Genomic DNA, 6,525 nt, shown 5'->3' with positions numbered 1-6,525 from the left:
CGCTGTGTCCTGGGCCCCCTCCAAGCACAGAGAAGCCCCAAGCAGGGGCAGGGCAAGGAGGGCGCTGGTCTCTTTGGCGCTCGCAGTGAGCTTAGCGCAGAGCCCTCCGCGCCGCCCTGGTCTCCTGCCGCCATCCGCCGGTGCAGCTGAGCAGGCGGCGAGGGGGTCCTTGCGGAGAAGCAGAGACCGCCCCACGCAGGCGTCTCACCACGGACATGGGCGAGCGCTTCAGCTGGGAACATTTTTCTTTACAAAGGATGTCATGACTGGCTCACTAGTGGTTAATAGCACCCAGTTCAACAACGACTTTACAATGTGATCACTGGGCCCCTTCCAGATGGCCCAGCCGTAGACGGCACCCCCTTCTCAAGAGGGGGCGGCCCCTGGGAGCCAGCAGGCCTCATGGGGAGCAGCCACCACCAGCCTCAGGAGCCCTGGGCCAAGCGTTCACCCTCATGGCAGATTTCAGGGAAGGGCCCTGGGCCTGACCCCTGGGCTCGGGGACGGCGCCTGCGTGCCACCGTGAGTGCAGGGCCAGGGTGCTTCAGGAGCTGTGCTTTTTAGGCGGGTGGAAGCCCCCAGAGTGGCCATGCAAAGGGACACAGTGCTGCGCACTTGCCAACTCCTGCGCATACCGGGCCCGGGTCCAGGTTCTCAGGTCCTGCGTCTGGCGGCCCCACACCCTGGGCTCGCGGGAGGCTGGAAGGACAGCGCTGGGTGATGCCGCACACGGGGAAGGCTCAGCCTGCGCTGCCGCTGCGACTGTGAGGACGCCGGCTTCGCCGTCACAGAGCCCAGGTCCAGGGGCGCAGGACGGGGCTGGCGCAGGAGGCTACGAGGCAGCGCGCGGAGGGGAGGGGATGCGGCGGGCGGGACTCCTGGGCTAGAAGGCGGCTGAGCCGGGCAGCCGGAGCCCTGCAGCCTGGACGACCGCCTCTGATGGGGTGGGGGTGGCGGGTGCAGGAAAGTCCACTCAGAACCTCCTGCCACAGGATCGTCCGGAGCCCACTGCACTGGGGCAGCTCAGGAAAGAGGAAGAAATGCAGACGCCTCAGCGTGGGGCAAATGCATTCTCCCAAATTCCTCCTCCCTCTGGCTGATTATGCAGATAGTGCAAACTTGACCTGCAAACTCCGAAACAGTGGGAATCGGAATGCGCTCCCCGCGACCTTGCAGCGCCATCAGGCACGGCCAGCACCTGGCGCCCTGACGTCCCTCCGCGCACATGTCAGAGTGAAGGGCCTGGAGGCACCTTTCGAAGCCCTAGGCCGGTGTTTCGATTGTTGGTTGGTTTGGCTTCTCAGCTCCCTCCTCCCGTGTGTCCAGAGCAGGTGGAGGATCCCCGTGGCGCTCACGCATAGGACCTGGGGAGACCACCACGGGCTTTACAAAACCGCAGTCCGGCTGGAGACGCTCTCCTGGGGTCATGCCTTTCCCCCCACCCCTCCTGGGGTCATTCCTTTCCCCCCCACCTCTCCTGGGGTCATTCCTTTCCCCCCACCTCTCCTGGGGTCACTCCTTTCCCCCCACCTCTCCTGGGGTTATTCCTTTCCGTTTTTAGGTCGCTTCCTCCCATCTGTGCTGCACGCAGCGGCTTTTCTGAAGCAGCTGCTGGTTCCCACCGGCGTCTTCCACCCTCGTTGCCTGAGCGCCGTCTTTCCACCTCGTGCATTCTGTGCTGGGTCACCTCCTGGGGGGTCGTGAAGCCCAACCCCAGTTCCCAGGGAGCCACAGTCAAGGTGTCCTGAGCACACACCAGGACTCGGGAAATCACAAACAGCTCCCAACCCACTGATGACACCCACAGAACTCCAGTTAAAAAAAAAAACAAAAAAACTGTGAAGGATAATACAAAAAATAAGTGTACAGTCTGCTTTATGATAGTAAATGAAATTTTCCCAAAAGCTTTCACCTGAAACTATCAATTACTTGGAAACCTCGTAAAGAACCAAGTGAGCCGGGAGATGGGAAATAATCATGGAGGCTGGCCCTGGCCCGGGCCCTGTTGCCGGCTCCCTGAGGCCTCGAGGGATGGAGCCTGAGAGAGGAGCCCCGTCCAGGACAAAGCCCGGGGGCTTCACTTTATGCATTGACATGATGGCGCCGGGGCGGCGGCCGGGACAGTGTTTCTGGGTGTGGCTAGGAGGGTGTTTCCGGACGAGACTGGCATCGGAATTGGCGGACGGGGTGACACCCGCGTGCTGGGCATCATCCAGTCCTCTGACGGCCTGAAGGGGCCTCGGTGGAGGAAGGAGGAATGGCCCCTGCTCTCCTGCCTTCCTGCTTGCTCCAGGACACCTCATCTCACCGTCTCTAGACCAAGGTCTGAAATTTACACCAACCCCCCTCAGAGTCGGGCTGACTGACACCGCAGGCTTTCCTGAGTCCCAGACGGCAGATCCTGAGACCTCTTAGCGCCTGTCACTACAAGAGCCAGCTCCTCACAATAAATACGTAAATCTATGTATGGGCCGGGCAGAGAGACCCTAAGCATTTCTGTGTCTGCCTCGAGTGTGTCTGCATCGTCGTTTTGTGATAGACACTTCGCCTGCGTTAAGTGCAGAGGCCGCCATTCCTGAGACACAGGCCTGGGCAAAACCAGGGACTCCCAGATGCCCCAACGCCCCTGCCAGACACCGGCTCCCTCCCACCCACGCAGCTTCCTGGGAGCAACCATCGAAAGAAGAAAAACAGTCCTGTGGGGGCTGAGGGCGGAGGAGGCGCAGCCGGCTGCCCTCCAGATTCCTATGCTGCCAACAGCTGCCCGCCGGACAGACAGCTCTGCCAGGGACGGTGCCCAGACAGAGGGCAGCGTGTCTTTCTGGGACTGAACCGACGCCAAGCGTGCATGTCACCGAGCCCATATAACAGAGAGCGGCAGGCGAGATACAGGCGTGTGCATCCCGGAAGGGGACAGGCTGAGGACCCTCGGCAGACGGGAAAACCTGCTGGTCGCTGAGAAATGGTGGGAAAAGTAAGCTCTTTGTGATGTGACAGGCGCTGTCCTTGCTTGAGAGATTGGCGCTGCATTTGGGGACCCCCAAAATGTGAACAGAGTACGTGAGATATCTGGCACAATACGTGAGCCCACCCACATTTTGCTGGGGGAATTAAACTTTGTGATTTTGTTTTCCACTGGGATTCCTGACGTCAACACCTTCGGGGGGACAATGTCTCCGTCACCTGCCTCCCAACGCACACCGTTGTCTGTTGTTGTCGTTGTTGTTTTGTTTTGTTGTTGTTGTTGTTGTTGTTTTTGAGATGGAGTCTCACTCTGTCGCCCAGGCTGGAGTGCAGTGGTGCAATCTCCGCTAACTGCAAGCTCCCTCTCCCGGGTTCACGTCATTCTCCTGCCTCAGCCTCCAGAGTACCTGGGACTACAGGCACCCACCACCACGCCCAGATAATTTTTTGTATTTTTAGTAGAGAGGGGTTTCACCATATTAGTCAGGATGGTCTGGATCTCCTGACCTCATGATCCGCCCACCTCGGCCTCCCAAAGTGCTGGGATTACAGGCGTGAGCCACAGCGTCCGGCCGCATGTCTGTTTTTTCTGTCTCTGCTAGTTTGCTGGTTCTCCCTTTTGCTGCTGGTTTGTTTTCGTCCCATGAGGGTTTAAAGGGCTGCCTTTGGAGGCTAAGCATCCTAAGAGCCAAAGCTCTAACGCCCACGCTGCTCTCTGAAGCCTCTGCCAAGTACAGCCAGGTCTCAGCTGTCAGATGTTTTCCAGCTGTTAACTTGGTTTGAATCTGACACCAGCCCCGGCTTCACTCCGGGAGGCGTCTGTCCAGACACCAGAGGAGGCGCGAAGTTCCGGGGAAGCAACTGGGCAGGGTCCGTGCATCCCACCCTCCTCATTGGCTGAGTTTCCACTCATTGAATATGCGCCAGCGTCCTCAGCACAGGCAGGATGGCTGAGTTCAGTCCCTTCGTGATCAACTTTGCATGTCTAAGTTTCTGGAACAAAGAGCATGGCATCGATGAGCGATTTCTGTGGCCCACCAGGGGCAGCTCCCCAGCAACGCGCCCAGCACCCACATCACAACAGGCTGCGCAGGCCGCAGTGTCCGCACCTCTGCAGCTGGAAGCCCCCAGCCAGGGGTCACATCAAGCTCCTGGAAGGAGTCCCCAGCCCCTGTTCACTGCAGCCTGAGCCGAGCTCCAGAAGGCAGCCTCGCCCTCTCTACCTGAAGCAGGTGACGTGTTTGCAGCAAATGAGCCCGCGGGTCTTAGCTGCCTGGTTTTCCCCTCGGGCCACACTCCTGCTGCCCGTGTTCCCCCCCAGCAAGAGAGAAGCGTGGGGGGCGGGGAAAGAGAAATGCCTCCAAGGCCAAGCAAGGCCAAAGTGAAGAACAAAGTGCCCTGAGGGAGCCAGCCAGGGCTGCAGAAATGGCGCCGTCCACCCGATAGGCCCCGAGGAGCTTGCTGGATAGCGGCTTAGGGGTTCAGGCGGCCCCAGAACAGTGGATGCCTCGTTCATTTGGAGACCTGCTGCCTTGCACCCCGAAACGTGGCTCTGGCTCCCTTGTGTAAACCCTATCCTCAAGCACAGAGCAGGGCTGTCCACAGAGACCTGGGGCCAGGCCAGGGCAGGCACCGCTCAGGGACCCAGGCTCCACGCCTCCCAGGGAGAGCTGACCCAGAGCAAGCGGGCTCCAGTAAAGGCTGCTGCTGTCGGCACTTGCCCTTTGTCATGGACATTCTTTAGTTGTTTGTTTGTTTGAGACGGAGTCTGTCACCCAGGCTGGAGGGCAGTGGTGCAATCTCACCTCACTGCAACCTCCACCTCCCGGGTTCAAGCGATTCTCCTACCTCAGCCTCCCAAGTAGCTAGGATTACAGGCGCCCGCCACCAATCCTGGCTAATTTTTGTATTTCTAGTAGAGATGGGGTTTCACCATGTTGGCCAGGCTGGTCTCTTAACTCCTGAGCTCAAGTGATCTGCCAGCCTCAACCTCCCAAACTGCTGGGATTACAGGCGTAAGCCACCACGCCCGGCCTTGGACATTCTTGATGACTGTAGATTGATATTCTAAGACTGCTGGTGTCCTGTAGATGCTGGAGTCCAAAATAATTGGAAAGTAAACATTTCAGTCAGCCTCACTTTAGCATATTACATCAAATAGCAGAGCTGAAGTTTTTCAGTATAACCTGCCACATTTAACCCCACTCCTGGGTTTACATATTTCAAACCAAAAGGTACCCAATAACCAAGTGTCAAGAGAGGCCGACTGAGCCGGACATGCTGGCTCACACCTGTAGTACCAGCACTTTGGGAGGCTGAGCCAGGAAGATTGCTTGAGCCCAGGAGCTCAAGACCAGCCTGGGCAACATAGTGAGACCCCATCTCTACAAGATATACAAAAATTAGCCGGGCAGGGTGGTGCACACCTATAGTCCCAGCTTCTCAGGAGGCCGAGGTGGGAGAATCACTTGAGTCCAGGCGGTCAAGGCTGCAGTGAGGGGAGATCGCACCACTGTACTCCAGCCTGGGCAGCGGGAGTGAGACCCTGTCTCAAAAACAAGGGATGGACTCACCTGGCACAGGAGCCACAGCCCCATCTGAGAAACACTCGCCTCGCTGGTGGGACCGCGGATCACCCACACTAACACACAGAGTTAGAAGTGCATCATTGCTTAGATTTTAAAATGACTAAAAGCCCAAAATGGGATTTGCCCTCCGTTTCTACTTCTGCCAACCCAGGAGACTGTTCCAGAAGGCAGAGTGGCTAGAGTGTTTAGGAGCCAGCCGGGAGCCACCTGAGGCCTGAGTCTCAGAGGGCAGCCTCCGCCATCCCCCATGTGGCAGAAAGGTGGGGACCACAATGCTCCAGGCTGAGATAGCTCCTCTGCCGTCCGGGTGCTGGAGCACACACTCCTCAACGGGAATGGCACAAGGTGGCTGAGCTCTTCTCCACTTTTTATTTTCCAGAACGTGAGTAAAAGCCTCACACTGAAGAATCCTGGAAGAGTAGCATATGATTCAGGTGGGATAAAGATGTTTTGGGAGAAACAAATCGAGCATCACGCAAGACACCTGCAGAACGAGGACATGAGGGTTCGCAGGAGCGCCCTGAACAAGTGAGTCAGGATGTACAGTGCGTGGGGGACCCCTGTGCCTGAGCCGCACTCGTCACCCAGGGGCAGAGCCCAGCCGGTAGTGTGCCTGGACACAGCCCTAGCCCTCAACCCACCATGAAACCCCTCAGCTCCAGACCTGTGTAAAGAGTCAACCCAGGAGGAAACTGACAGCCTAGTGATCACATTCGGAACAGTAAGTGGGAAATGACAAGACACCACGCTGCTAACCGTGAGACCAGGAGCCCAGATCAAACATCACTCTCCAGGCAACACCACACCCCAGTGCCCACGGCCAATTCACCCACACCCCAACACCCACACCCGCACCCCCTTCCCCCACACCCACACCCCCGTCCCCCACACCCCAACACCCACACCCCCTTCACCCACATCCAACCCCCACACCCCCTTCACCCACACTCCAACACCCACACCCCCTTCACCC

At 58.3% G+C, this 6,525-nt stretch overlaps 1 long non-coding RNA gene across 1 annotated transcript in view; it reads left to right on the top strand.

The window, feature by feature from the left end:
* Positions 1–672: 672 nt before the first annotated feature.
* The window catches only part of LOC112616990, a 9,224-nt gene continuing 3,371 nt past the window's right edge, over positions 673–6,525 (top strand). The window contains exons 1-2 of the long non-coding RNA XR_003117835.1: positions 673–798; positions 5,932–6,080. This is a non-coding gene — a long non-coding RNA (uncharacterized LOC112616990). The remainder of the gene's footprint in view (positions 799–5,931; positions 6,081–6,525) is intronic.

This window comes from Theropithecus gelada, unplaced genomic scaffold (assembly GCF_003255815.1).
Source record: "Theropithecus gelada isolate Dixy unplaced genomic scaffold, Tgel_1.0 HiC_scaffold_15765, whole genome shotgun sequence".
NCBI classification, from domain to species: Eukaryota; Metazoa; Chordata; class Mammalia; order Primates; family Cercopithecidae; genus Theropithecus; species Theropithecus gelada.
Note: the sequence above shows the minus strand (reverse complement) of the source record. Positions and strands in the feature narration are given on the sequence as shown.